Below are 14,008 nucleotides of genomic sequence, written 5' to 3' on the forward strand. Positions count from 1 at the left end.
ACCTCTTTCTAAGTTTGAAGGGATTGTAAATGGGTCTTACCTTTTAGATAAAAATCTGTCATCCTTTGTTGAAGCTTACATATTCTTGCTTGTTTTAGCAATGGACTGCCTTTAAAACTAAAACTAGATTTCCTAAGTTCGGAGAGTAGTATGTGAATTATACATAGAGAATTTCACCTAGGAGTTTCACAAGACACTTGTAGGAAGAAATGTAAACCCAACAAGTAGCAGGTATTTTCGGCAGGTGAGCTCAGAGTCGGGTAGATGTGTAGCCTCCGCTCCCCCTCCCTGTGCTCCCGAAGCCCCTGGAGGTGCCTGTCCTGCGGGTGTTGCCTAAGACCCCTCTTCCCGCCACGGCCCCCGCCCTCCCGCTGTGTGCCTGCCCTGGTGCCGGCAGGGCCGGCCTGACCCGGCTTCCAGGGCCGACTGACCGTGCGCCCCGCCTGCCGGTGGATGGATGTCACCATCGGCCTGGAGAGGCTGGCACAGCCGCCGCAGGCGTCTCCGCACACGCTCAGCTCGGGGCTGAGAGCTCTGCAGGCCCTCCGTGCCCTGGCCGCCGGCGAGAGTTGCGTGGTTTTCATCAGCACTGCATTTTAATCCATCTCCTACCTTCCTCAGGGGGTCCCTTTTTTCACCTCTTTGGTGTTTGAAGCTGTGAGACTGAACTCCGCTGCGGTGGGAGCCCCCGCCTGGTGGGACGGGGGTGTGGGGCGAGGGCGGGCTCCCTGAGCCCCGGGGCCGGCGTGCCGGAGCCTTCTCCTCTGTTCCCAGCTGAGTGCACGTGAGCTTGAAGGTGTTTTTTGAGCGATGCTGACTTAACATCCTTTCAGACACGGTTCCACAGAAGACAGTGGTGAATTTTTTATGGAAAAATACTAACGTTCAGGGTTCTTTCCAGCTGTGCTTCTAATAGGTTCGCTTTTTAAAGAATGGCGTGATCACATAAACGGGGCTGATTTGATTTTAGACCTCGCTCTGGCCAGCTGCACATGCAAGATGGCTTCAGCACTGGAAGTGCTGGAGACGCCATCTTGAGAGCAGTGAGTCATGAGAAAGTACAGTTTTTCCCCTTGAGTTAAATAAACGACTAAAACACAACGTCAGACCCTGAAATAGCCGAGTCACGTCGCTGAAGCACAGCCGCTCCCTCCTGGCGGGAGCCACGGCCTGCAGCCCCGCCTCTCGTCCGTGTGTCCCCAAACTCACCTGGGGCCGATGGTCCTGGGCCGAGTTGGGGCTGCTAGGCCGCGGGCCCACTCTTCTCGTGGCCCCGAGTGGATAAGTAATTGTCAACCCTCCTGCAGCTGGTCAGCGTGAGGGCCAGGCCACGGTGTTGGGGGGTGTCAGGCCACTGAACCCCAGTTGATGTTCACACGGGCAGGGCCCAAGAGGCCTCGTAGACGTTTTCGTGCGGCGTGAAGCCCGTCTGTACACTTTGACATCCAGCCTTGAAAGAGCGCTTATTCCGCCCTGGGCAGCGTGGCGCCCACCGTCTCGGAATCCTCTGTGAGCTCCCCGTGAGGTGAGGTGGTATCCCCGTTGTATTGATGGGAAAACCGAGCTCAGAAGGAGTGTCACCAGGGCCTCGGAGCTGGGACTCGGCCCGCCTGAGGGCCTCTGGGTCCCCTCTCCTCACCGGGAGCTTCCCACGTTGACCGTCGGCCTGACACGCGCTCTTCTTGGTGCGGAAGTGCAGTTCTCGGGATCGTCCTGTCCATCCCCGAGCTGGATCAGCGGAGGGAACCTGGTCCGATCAGCAGCTGGGTGGTGCCCCTCGCCCGCCCCTACCCCGCCTCACCCAGCGCTCTGCTCTGTGCGGGGCTGGGGGGCGGGGCAGGCCGGAAGCCGCGTCTGGCGCTCCCCTCGCTGGGCTCCTCGCGTCTCGACACAGCCGTCGTGCCCCTGTTGGTGTCACGAGTCCCGGTCCCGCGCGTGTGCAAGTGCGTGTGCCCGACAGCTGCCGGCGTATCCGTGGCCCGGCCATTTCCCGGAGGGCAGCCCCGTCGTGGGAAGGGTTTGCTGCTCCCCAGCCCCAGCGCAGGCGCCCATTGCTCGCACGGCCCCGCGGTATTTACGGTATTTACGACTCGAGGCAGCGGCCCAGGGCTCGGCTGGTGTTGACTCTCGGGCAGCTGGCTCCTCTGTGCCGTTGCCAGGAGCCTCCTGGACGTTTCCTTTTGGCCTTTGAGAAGGACCTGCCGACGGCGACGGGAACAGGGGTCTGCCCTGGGAGGGGCTGTCCCGTCCCTGGGGGTTCTGGGTGGAATGCTCTAGAAGGCCAGGCTGCAGGCCCAGGTCCTTGTCCCAGCTGCACGTTAGTGGCCCCAGCAGTGTCCTGGGAGGGGCGAGGAGCCCCAGGAGGTGGCTTCCCACCCCGTCAGTCCCGCTTTATCCCACACACCCTCTCCTGGAGTCAGGTGCCCCCCGCCGCCAGAGAGCCTGTGTGTTTGCTTAGCTCTTGGTTGGCTCTGGAGCTCTTTCTCTGGCTCTGTGTGTCCTGACGGGGTGCAGGATGCGGGCTGAGTGGACCATAGCCGCGGGGACGGGGACAGGGGGCCTCGACCTTCCAGCGGTCGGCCCCGCCCCCCCTCCAGCCAGAGCAGCCCTTTGACCGTCTCGGGCTTTGTTTAAAGAAAGGCTCCTGCTGCTGAAAAGAAAGTTTGAGAGCCACCAGTTTACATTCTTGTGGCGGGTCCTAAGATGGTTCCTTTAGCCGACATACTTAGAAACGCAGTGTGAGCAAGTCCTCCAGGCTCGGCCGCCGTTTCTTCAGGGAGCCCTGCGCACTCGGGGACTTACTGTCGCCTCGTCTGGTTCTAAGACTGGCAAGCCGTTGGCGTCTTTTACTGTGAATTGATTGATTGAGGTCCTTTCCCTTCTGGCCTGCACTCCTGCCACAAACCATAGAAAACGGGATGGCCTCTAGGAAAGGGCTCTTCTCAGGTGTTGGCACCACAGGCCGAGCAGCGGGTGGGCCTGGAGGGAGGTGGGCTGTGGAGGCCGTGTGCCGGCCCCTGGGCCAGGAGGGGCCCTTCCCGGGCGCTGGGGGCACAAGGGCTGGGCACGGTCCTGGAGGGGAGGGGCCGGGTCCGGGTAGCAGCCCCTGGACTCTGGCTGAATCTGCCTGCGGGGCACGAGCGTCCCTGGAGCCACAGGCTGAACCCACCCCCGCCCCCCCAGCCCCCAGAGGCGGCCTGTTCTAGCCCCGCACCGTCTGTGAGCAGTCGTGACAGTGCGCGGAGACCCCAGGATGGACCCGCGTATTGAGGCTGCTCTGGACCCCGACTAACAGAGCCTGAGCACAGCTCTCCAGAGAACCCTGCCCGTCCTCAGGTCATAGCCTGCCCGCCCGGGTAAACAGAGTCAGTACTCCGTAAGGACGACGGTGATACTGAAACACTCAACAAGGAAAATTTCACGTCCAGCATCTGGTGGTAAATGTGTCACACAAAGAAGCAGCCTTTCCACGTCGGCCCTGACGCTGCGTGTCCTGCTGATGGTCTGGGTGGGGGGCGGCTCACCCCTGATCCCCAGCTCTGTCCCCTGTGGGCGTGCTGCACGGGGTCCGTGGTAGAGGTTTCATGAATATGTAAGTGACAGAGAAGTCGTAGATGTCATTATACACCTGTCTCAGCTGCGCGGCGGGCAGCACCCAGTGCGCCCCAGTGTACAGGCTGTACCGGGGCCGTGGAGGTGTGTCAGTGCAGGTTCATCAGTCGTGACACCCGGAGAGGGACGGCTGTGCCTGTTTGGGGGCAGGAGATAAATGCGAAATTTAAAAATTCTTCGCATTTTTGTTGTGAATCTAAAAACTAAAAAAGCAAGGTCTTAATAAAAAAAAAAAACAAAACGAAGCTGTCAGAGGTAGAGGTTTCATAAAGCCAGAAAGATGCCTTTCCTTTGCACGTCCCTGTTCTCTGCTCAACCAAGAAAACCGTGATGTAAATGCAGTAAGACCGATGGATGTAAGCTTTGGAATAAGACTAATTACCCTCCCTTGGATTTCTATGTTTCCCGTGTTACTAGCCTTTCTGCACATACTGTCGAATAGAACACATGAGGCTTTTGAAACAGCTTTTTGCCGGTCTATCCAGCGCTCCTGGTGACGGGCCCCCGCTGTCCGCCGGGTCACGGACAGCGTGACAGGTGTGCGACGGTCACCACGGGCTCACACCCGTCGCCTTAGTGCTGGACAGCTGTGCCTGTGGGTGATGTCCTCAGACCCCCAGTGATGATACAGTAAAAGGACAAAACCAGCATTTGTTCTTGCTGAGATCTGTGCGGGCCCCGCTTCCTGGCAGAGCTGGAGGTCAACCAGCCACGACCGTTTAGGGCCAGGGTATGACAAGCCCATAAAGTTATTGGAGTAATGTTTTTATCTTCAAGATTCCTTCCTTGCCCTTTGGTTGGGGTCGGGGAGAGATGTCGGCCAGCAGACAGGCTAGAACCTTCCACCTGGTCAGGTGTCAGCCCGCACTCACTCCCCACACCAGCCTTCAGGTGTGAGTATTGGTTTGAGCTAAGGTGTCATGCTTTTGCATAAACTGAGTTGAAAGCCAGAAGGCTCGTTTTCAGTAAGCGCCTTCCGGACAGCCCGGCATCCCTGTTGGCTCTCAGCACGCCGCTCTGGGTTTCTGCAGGGCCGGGAGAGTCCCCCGCTGGCCTGTGTGGCTTATGTCCACGGGCAGGGGCTCCGACTTGAGCCCCTTCAGGGGGAAGCTGTTGCCGGCCTCCCCGGCCTGCACCTCTGCCAGAGATGCTCCGACACTCAGCAGGGCCCAGCCGCACGGCTATGGGGAGGAGGGCGGCCGGGAGCCTGCACAGCTCTCCCCAGGCGGGGCCAGCTCCGCGAGGTTCCCAAGCGGCTCATCCCTGGGGGAGCCTCCGTCCCTCTGCAGCTCGAGCCTGGCCTGCTGGAGGAGAGCCTTGTGGTAGGGGAGGTGGAGGGCGATGGTGGTCAGGGCGACTGGAAGCCACCAGCTGAGCGGAGGCCGCGTCCCTCTGGGTAGGAGCTGCCCGCCTGGCCCGCTGGACGCCAGCTGGCAGGACGAAGGCCAGGCTGTCAGCAGGTCTGCCTGACACAGCGTGGTTTCGCAGAGCTCCCCAGACGTGCCCAGCAGGGCCGCTGCCCCCGACGGCCGCCAGGCCAGCCCCTGCGGACAGGACAGAGGGCGCCACGGCAGGAACGCGAATGGCATCGCCAGCTGCACGTCCTGCGTGTTGAAGTAGCAGGTGTTGGACAGAAAGGAGAGGACGGCACAGCCCAGGTCGGCCGTGGCCAGGAAGTCTGGCCGGCCGATGGCCGCGAGTGACAGCGTCGCCAGCAGGCCGGGGCTGCGAGGTCCAGCGGGCCGTCTTCTGGGCCCCCCCAGCCTGGCGAGGCCCCAGAGGAAGGTGGTCAGGTTAAAGAGCCCACGGGGACAGAGCCGCGTAGCCAAGTGCACACCTGGACGCGACACCTTGCGCGGCTACGACGTCCTCGCTGGCTGTGGACACGCGTCATGGGAGCCAGCTCTCACCGGGGGCACCTGGGCTGCCCTAAGTTAGGGATGCCCTGCGACCTCACTGAAAAGTTTTCTGGGTCCCACCCCGATTCCCGAGGAGGGTGGGCGGCCATGGGAATTGGTGGATCCCGGGCAGGTTCAAGCTGGGTCCCACTGGAGCAGGGTGGGCTACAAGAACCCCCATGACCCCCCCTCCCCCAGGACTCCCCTTCCCCTCCCTCGGTGCTGATGGAGCGCATTCTGAGAACCACTATAGCGTGTGCGCCGCAGAAGGGTTCGGTGCAAGGTTTCCAGGATGGGGTTCGAGGCTCTCCATTTCCAGCCGGTCGGTGCATCCTGCGGGTTTCATCGGGGCCTCTGCCCTCGTGGAGCGAACGAACAGCCAGAGTCCACGTTGCTTGAAGGCAGGGTGTCGCCGCCTTTGGACCCAGAGAAGTTCTGACCAGTTCTAGCCTCTCCCTGGGGAAGGGGGCTCTGCTCAGGCCTGAGTCCTGGAGGGAGGGCTTGAAGTTACAGTGCCCGCGGGCTCAGCCTTCCCGGCCTGGAAATCATTTTGTTTCCACGTACACGTCTCCCCTCCGCAAACTTTAACTAAATTGATGAGGCGGGGAGAGAGCGCTGCTGTGGTTCAGAGGAAACTGAAGGCGACGAGCTGGAAACCGTTTCCACAGAACGCTGGCGGTGGGCCGGCTCCAACCACGGGAAGGGCCGCAGCCCGGCTGCAGGTGCTGCGTGACTCGGCACAGGCCCTGCGTTTGCAACGGCGTTCTCAGGCACACTGGCTGCCTGACGGCAGTCTCTGCATCCATGGGTTCGCTGTGGCCCTCCTCCCTGCTGTCTCTAGCACACGCGTGTGCCTGCACACACATGCCTGTACACGTGTGTGCAGCGCTGATGCCCTGCCTGAACGCCGCTTGGTGTGCTGCCTTTATTTCGACCCGCAGAGAGCACTGCCCACGTCCTCACCCTGCTCGCCACCCCACGCGCAGGCAGGGGGGTCTGGACCCTGGAGCCGCTCGTTCCCAGGTATGTGTCTGGCTTCCTCCGTCCGAGAGACACAGTGAATAGTGATGTTTTCCATGCGGCAGTGCTTAACACCGTGAGCGATTGCCAGGATGCTGGGTGACGTCAAAATTAAGATTGGTGACCAGACTGAGAGGAAATGAGTTGGCCTGTCTCTTTAATTAAGGCAAATTGGAAAAAAGATCTCGTGAACATCGACCCCAGGTCGGAAGACGGGCATCAGGCTGTCCTGGTGTCCGATCTCCACGGCGGCCGGCGTTTCAGGCCCCTTTGGGCGTGCGCCTTGGTCCCTGCTGGTGGTGTGGGGTCAGGGCCACGCAGCTGTGGCCGTCAGCTGTCACCTGGCCTGGTGGCCGGGCAGGGGGAGGGTGTGTGTCCGAACCTGGCCCCCAGCGTGCCTCCCGGGCTTCCCTCCAAGGCCGGGGCCTTCCTCGGGTGAGGGGAACCCCAGTTTTGTGTGTGTGTGTGTGTGCTAGAACCATTTTAATATAATTATACATATCTGCCAAATCCAGGAAGAAAGGTTTATGCATATATAACTTTTCCAGTTAACATCTGCAAGCATAAACAACGATGATCTCAGTTTATAAATTCATCAGGGTCAGAGCAATTGACCAATGTCTCTTTACTGCTAGGCTTACCAACAGCAAATTACAGATGAATTAGTGTCCTTTTGTTTCTCTTCTCTCACTCCTTGTCCAGAGACATTTTGTTGTAAAGTTTCAGTGCAGCTCACCTCCAGCCACAGGTAATCTTTTTAGATAAGTACTCAGTTGCTCTGAATTTGCTTATAATTATAACCCGTTTAATCACAGAAGAACCCCTGCAGAGGTGGAGTTCAAGTTTGCATACAATAACAGGAGATGACAGTTTTGAAGTCTAGCACAGATTAAAAACCACAGATGTACCATTTATATAAGACACACACTGATTGTCTCTTAAACTACATATTGACTCCTTATGAACATTATTTTTGAAATAAAGTAGTGCGTCTAGGACAATCAGTCGCACAATTCACACAGCCCTGAAAAGTTTTTCAGTGCCAGCTACCAGTTGGTCATGAAACGTGAGTGAGCTTGAGACACTGTCCATTCCTAAGATTCAACCAAGGATTGGCTGAGACGTTGGAACACCTCTGCTTAAGAAGACGATGTCTTTCCCTCCTTTCCCTCACAATTTAGTTTTGTTTGTTTATTTTTGGTGGTATTTGGTTGCACGTGGCTAGAATGCTTTCGATCACTTTGCGAATCAGTAAAACCAATGATCTAAAACTATGATAGGATCTTAAGTATCAAACGGTTTGTCCATTTCAGGTAGCTGGTTGGCAAGCCCCTCTAAGGCCTTTCATCTTTCCTTCTCTGCCTCCTGCGACGTCGATCAGAAGATGAGTCTGAGCGTCATGCCATCTAACACTTTTAACCAAGGCCTGGCTAACACTGGAACGTCCAGCTCAGTATATTTAAAAATCACCCACAAAAAGAGGTTCTGCAGGTCCTCACAAAACCTGGAATTTCCACGAAGATGTCTGATCTTTATAATCCAAGCAGTCAGCATTGAAGTTAAGCTTCCAGGAGGCAGTTTGGTCCTTATAATCCAAGCTATCAGTGGTTGAGTTAAAACCCAAGCTTGAAGCTCCACATCCCTGGGTGGAAAGAGAAGCTGGGGACTGATTGAGATGGCTGGTGACTGCATTGGTACCCATGGGACTGAGTGTGGTCCCTGGTCCAGGAAGCTGGTGATGCATAGGGGTCAAATAAGATCCACAGTCCACGCCCCCAAAGTAGGAAGTTGAGCCAGCCTATCCTTGACTATAACCTGAAGCCTGAGTATAGGTCATGGGATAGGACCTCTGCATGCAGGAAGAGGAGGTGAACAAGGGATCTGACGGTGGGGAGATGGAAGCTGGGCTCCAGACAGACACAGGAGCACTGCTGCTGGAAACGGCTGGGCCTGAGGTGCTAGAGCGGGGAGGGAATTGGCCACTTGTTCCACTCTCTGAACTCACTTCCCGAGCAGGAGACATCCTCTTTCTGGCAGGTCTCACTTTGTTTTGACCTCCAGTCTGCTGTTGCTGCTGCTGTTGGCGGCACTTAGCTCTTCGATTCTTAAACCGCCACCTGTACCCTGGACTCGGGCAAGATGGTTTTCAGCGCCGTCTCCTCCCGCATGAAGACATCTGGGTATCGGGTCTTAGCAAATAACGCTTCCAGCACATCTAGCTGCGCCCGGGTGAATGTCGTCCTCTCCCGCCGCTGTTTCCGAGGGGTGGCCGGGTAGCCTACTGAGGGGTGCAGCAAGTCCATGCCCGAAGTGGTCAGACTCAGCCCATTGACTGCATAAGGCGGTTGCTTAAGATAAGACATCATGCTAAGGTTGTTTGGAGGCGCAAAGTCGGCCCAAATCCGGGGGACCCAGCCGGAAGGTCTCGCTTCGCCCGGGGTGGACAGATTCAGTCCTGGTGGGTGGGTTTGGAGCGGTGGAGCTAAGGCAAAGCAAAGAAACAAACAGAGGTGCTGGTTTACCGCTTCGGAGGATGCAGCTCTTCCATGTTCCACCACTAACTTAAGAAGAGCGAACCCCAGCTTTACCGCATCGTCTTTCTTCCCCCACGCCGTGGGCTCTCTGGCGGGGGGCCGTGGACGTGGGGTCCGCAGACGGGAGTTGGTGTCCTGGCGTGGCCGCGGCTTGTTGCGCCTGGGCCACCTGGACTCTCGGGCCCTGGCCTCCCCATCTGCACGGCGGACACCCGAAGAGCCTCTTCCTAGGCTGGGTAAGCTTCGCGGACGGGAAGACCAGGCAGAGCCCCTTGCCAGGGGTGGGCGCTGGATGCGCTGGATGCGCTGGCTTCCCCGGCCGGCCGGCCCACAGGGCAGGGCTCCGTTCCCTCTCCTCCCCAGGCACGTGAGCAGAGGGTAGAGTTCGAGGCTTCACGTACTGTGCAGACCCAGATGGATGCCCACACCTTCCTTCGCTTTCAGAATCCGGCCCGGGTGCGAGGTGTCGTGGCGGGTGGGACCTGGGACCCGGCTCCCTGAGCCCCTGGTCTTGGGGGGCCCGCCTGGTGCAGCACGGTGGGTCTAGGGGCTCCAAGCACTCCTCCCAGTGGGGCCCCGGCACACACACCTGGCCGAGCGACAGCCGCCTCGCCAGCCGGGCTGACCAGCTGTCCTCGGCTCCATTTCTGGGTGTACTTGGGAAGATAACATGAAACGCTGGAGACGTTTTCTCGGGAAACTGTCCACGGTTCCGTCCCACCCAGCCATTTCCCCCCCACCCCCTTGTAGCCTGGGATCCACTGTAGCCTTGAGGGTCTCCCCTCCCCTTCATCCCCAAAGAGAAGCGGGGACAGGGCACAGAGAGGGGTGGATGAGCTCTCAGGAGTTGGGGCGCCCACCACGGGCAGACACGCTGGTAGCGCTTTCTGCATAGATTTGCTCCGAGCTGGCGGTGGTCCGCACGAGGCGGTGCAGGCGTGATCCCGCCTTACGGCTGAGCTGTGAGTCAGAGCGATGACGCGGGGGTCACTGGTGGTGTCCAGCCCTGCGCCTGGACTGCCAGACCCGGGGGCCGGAGGGTGTGTCAGGACGTGCCCACGTGAGGTCTGTCGTCGGGGGGCGCCCGGCCTATGAGCGCAACCCACGCCAGGTGCCTGGCATCCTGGTGCCGGTCCTCGGCGGTCGGCGTCTGGCCTGGCCAGGTGGGGCCTGCTCTCGGCAGCCCCGCGATGCGGCCCGAGCAGGATTCGCCGTGTGGACGGACCACGGCTGCTTGGAGTGACGCTGGGTCGTTTCTGGGTTTGGGCTCTACGAGCAGAGCTGCCATCAGAATTTGTGGGTGGGTTTTCACCTGAGCGTAAGTGTCCTTTCCCCAGTGAGCGCCTGAGGGTGGGCTCGTGGGTTCGCAGGGGAAGCGTCTGAGGCACGTGACGCCGCCAGCATTCTCCCACGTGGCCGGCCACCCGCCCTCCTGCCGGGAGCCTCCCATGGAGGCTCTTACGTGAGGCTTGGAATTTCCCGGGAAGACGGGCCCCCGGTTTGTTCTGGTGCTAATTTCAGACCACGGGCCAGGGCTTCTGAGGCCCTTCCCTCAGCCTTGCAAAAGGGTCACCAAGGTCCAGCCCCGGGGTCCCCGGGAGCGCCCGCGGCCCGAGCCCGGAGGATGCCGTGCCCTCCGTGGCAGCTCTCGGCCGCCGCCCCCGACACAGTCCTGAGAGGGTCTACGAAGCGGGCCTCGCTCACCAGGATTGCCTGGGTCAGAGGGTGGGGAGACGAGCCCGTCCCAGTGGTGGGGGTCCGTGTGGGGTTTGGGTGGTCCTGTGTCCACACGGAGCGGGCTCCACGTCCGGCGGGAGCGCTGCCGAGCCCCTCGGTGCTCTGTGTGCTCTTACACGGTTCCGCAGACGTCTCAGGGGGTACGTAGCTACGGTAGCGCGGTGACCGTCGTTTACTAACCACCCCCTCTGTGGACACTGGCTTCTGAATCTTTGCCGTCGTGGGTGCTTTTGGGTCCTGAGTGTGAAGCTGTGCAGTCAGGGCCGCCCCGGTGGTTCTGTGCGTCCTCGGCTTGCCTGGACGGGGCACGGCCTCTGCCAGGCTCTCCTGCGAGCGCTTGTCACCACGCTGCCCTGTGGTCCCGTCTGACTCGGATGCTGACCTCTTGGGAACTGTCGTCTTGGGCTGCGTCTTCTGAAGGGCCGCAGCACGCTGACTTGTAACCCTGAAGGCACATGAGACGTGACCGCCCCACACCCTTCGTGTCAGCCTGCTGGTGGGGGGGCGGGAGGGGCACGTGGCTCTCTAGCCCTTTCCACTCGGCCAGTCGCTCCCTGCCTCATGCCCACCGGCAGGACCCGGCCTTTTCGGGCCTTCCTGGCTGCGTACGTGTCCGCTCCAGTCCCCGTGCTACGCAGACCGGGGACCGAGGGGCCGGGTGCGGCAGCGTGGCTGACGCTGCACGCGGACCCCCGGTCCCTCACGGGTCCTGCCTGGCGTGGGGGCCCTGGCTCACAAGGTGGCGACTTCCTGCTTCTTCTCCCTCCTCCCTCCTTCCCTCTGAGTGTCTGCATAGACTTTTAATTCCACGCTCACTGTCTTTTTTACGCTCAGATAGTCCCAAGCGAGGCTGAGGGGAGCCCCCCCCTGGCAGTCAGCTCCCGGTCCTGTTGACACGACCCATTCATCTTCTAGCTCTTTCTTGCTTTCTGGTGAAGAGAGATGCCTGAGGCCACGTCTCTAAGGAACCCTGACCCTTCGAGTGACCCTCTGTAGATCTGGAAACTTCCTGTGTGCACAGGTGACGGGCAGTCCCCGCGGGTCTGGCAGCTGGCCGTCGTGAGCAGGCCCCTTCCCGTTCCACCACTTGCTGTTGCCTCTTTCTTGATAAAAAGTTTTTCTAAAAAAACCCAGCATTTTTTACAAGTCCACATTATCTGACTGCTTTGCTTTCTCTTTACCTTCCTGCTGTGGCTCGGCCCCGGCATGCAGTGCTCTGCGTTAGTGACCCGACTGCTGGAGGTCAGAGATTGGGCATGAAGGCCAGTGTCGGGCTGCCCCCGTGAAAGCCGGGCCCCATGGGCTCGGTGCCGCCGGGGGCTGTGTGTGTGCGTGTGCGTGTGCACGCGTGCGCGTGCGCATGCGGAGCGGCACCGCATGGGCTGAGCTCACCTCCACTGCTGTGAGGGCGTGTCTTGTAAAAGCAGGATTTGCTGTGTGAGTTCTGAGAGCCCGAGGCTCCTGGGCTAGAGCATCCGCACAGCCCGGCTTCTGAAGGAAACTCGGGACGCGGGACGGGGCCTGCTCCTCGGGGGTCAGCGCGTCACGCTGTTAGGAGCTGCCCAGGGCCAGTCCCGCCGGCCCGCCCGCGCGGAGAGTGAAGGGCCGCGGCGGCCACTGGAGGGCGCCCCGCGAACACGCCTGCTCGGAGGCTGGCGGTCGGTCACCCAGCCGCCCGTTATCCTGCTTAGAACCTAAAAGCGCAGTCAGTCCATCGGCGTCCTGCCTCATGGGCTCACGTGCTGGGGAGGCCGGGCGGTTTTGCAGTGGCCCTGCCCCCTCTCCCCGTGGAACAGCTGAGAAACCCACAGGCGTGAAGGAAGCGTGGGTTCTCGGTGTCCAGGGCGAGGAGTGTTGACAGATGGCACAGCCGTGCAAGCAGCCCTCTGAGCAGCCCTGGCCTCGCGGGAGCCCTGAGCGAGGCCAGTGGGTGTCTGTCCCCTTGGGAGCGTTGTGTGCGTGACGTGCAGAGCGGGAGTGAGGTGCTCTGTCACCGTCTGTACTGTGGCTCTGGCCCCGCAGTGACGCAGGCATGTGGGACCCGACCGCCGCTGGCCCCGTGGACGCACCACGGGCCCTCGGACGGCTCGGCGGCTGACCCACGTAGGGCTTACGGGCCCCCGTGGCCACGGGTGTCCAGACCCACGTGGTGCAGGGTCAGCTGTGCAGAGGACAGAGGAGCCCCGGAGTAACTGAAGAGGCTGGGGTTCAAGTCATGACAGGAAAAACCTGTTTTTGTGATACTTTCTGCTGTTTGCCGGCATGTCACACACCCCTGGGAATACACACATAAGAATTCAGAAATTGGCTAATAACGATCAAATACTTTAATCTTCAAACCTGTGGGTCTTCTTCAGCAGTTTCCTCTTTCTCAGACACATATGCAGCAATTCAGGCCATCTGGGTGGATGTAACAGGTTAGAAATGAGAAAGCCCCCAAATTTCCCAACTGATTTTAAATTCAAGAACTTGATGTGTAGTTTAACTTCTTAATGACTTATTCCTGGTTTATCCTTTGTCAAGTGCCTTTTTTTTTTTTTAATTTATTTATTTTTGGCTGTGTTGGGTCTTTGTTGCTGTGCACGGGCTTTCTCTAGTTGCAGCGATTGGGGGCTGCTCTTCGTTGCGGTGCGTGGGCTTCTCATCGCACCGGCTTCTCTTGTTGCAGAGCACGGGCTCTAGGCGCGTGGGCTTCAGTAGTTGAGGGCATGCAGGCTCAGTAGTTGTGGCACGTGGGCTCAGTAGTTGTGGCTCACAGGCTCAGTAGCTGTGGCGCATGGGCTTAGTTGCTCCACGGCATGTGGGATCTTCCTGGACCAGGGCTCAAACCCATGTCCCCTGCATTGGCAGGCGGATTCTTAACCACTGCGCCACCAGGGAAGCCCCTCAAGTGCTTTTTATAAAGGAACAAATGTTTGATATCTTGATATATCTGCCACAATTAGCAGAAAACCCAGTTTCGTACAATAAGTTTTATAACCTTCATGAAATAAATTCAAGGTTAAACTCACCTTTTGGAATCTTAAATAATGAAGCATGGCAAGGTAGGTGAGCTTTTGTCTATTGACAAAAATAAGATCGTTAACTTTAAAATCATAGTCAAGAAGTGTCCGTAGCAGAATTAACGACCTTAGAACATAAACTGGAAAACTTCTGGTATCTTGCAAAAGCATTTGAAGAATATAGGATTGGTTAGTTAAGAAAACA

The 14,008-nt window shown here is 59.0% G+C and overlaps 1 protein-coding gene and 1 pseudogene across 4 annotated transcripts in view; one reads left to right on the forward strand and one right to left on the reverse strand.

The window, feature by feature from the left end:
* Positions 1-14,008, forward strand: part of C16H7orf50 (chromosome 16 C7orf50 homolog) — a 105,774-nt gene that overhangs the window by 48,339 nt on the left and 43,427 nt on the right. The window lies entirely within an intron of this gene.
* Positions 8,026-8,896, reverse strand: LOC137749937 (homeobox protein OTX2 pseudogene; annotated as a pseudogene).

This window comes from Eschrichtius robustus, chromosome 16 (genome assembly GCF_028021215.1).
Source record: "Eschrichtius robustus isolate mEscRob2 chromosome 16, mEscRob2.pri, whole genome shotgun sequence".
Classification (NCBI taxonomy): domain Eukaryota; kingdom Metazoa; phylum Chordata; class Mammalia; order Artiodactyla; family Eschrichtiidae; genus Eschrichtius; species Eschrichtius robustus.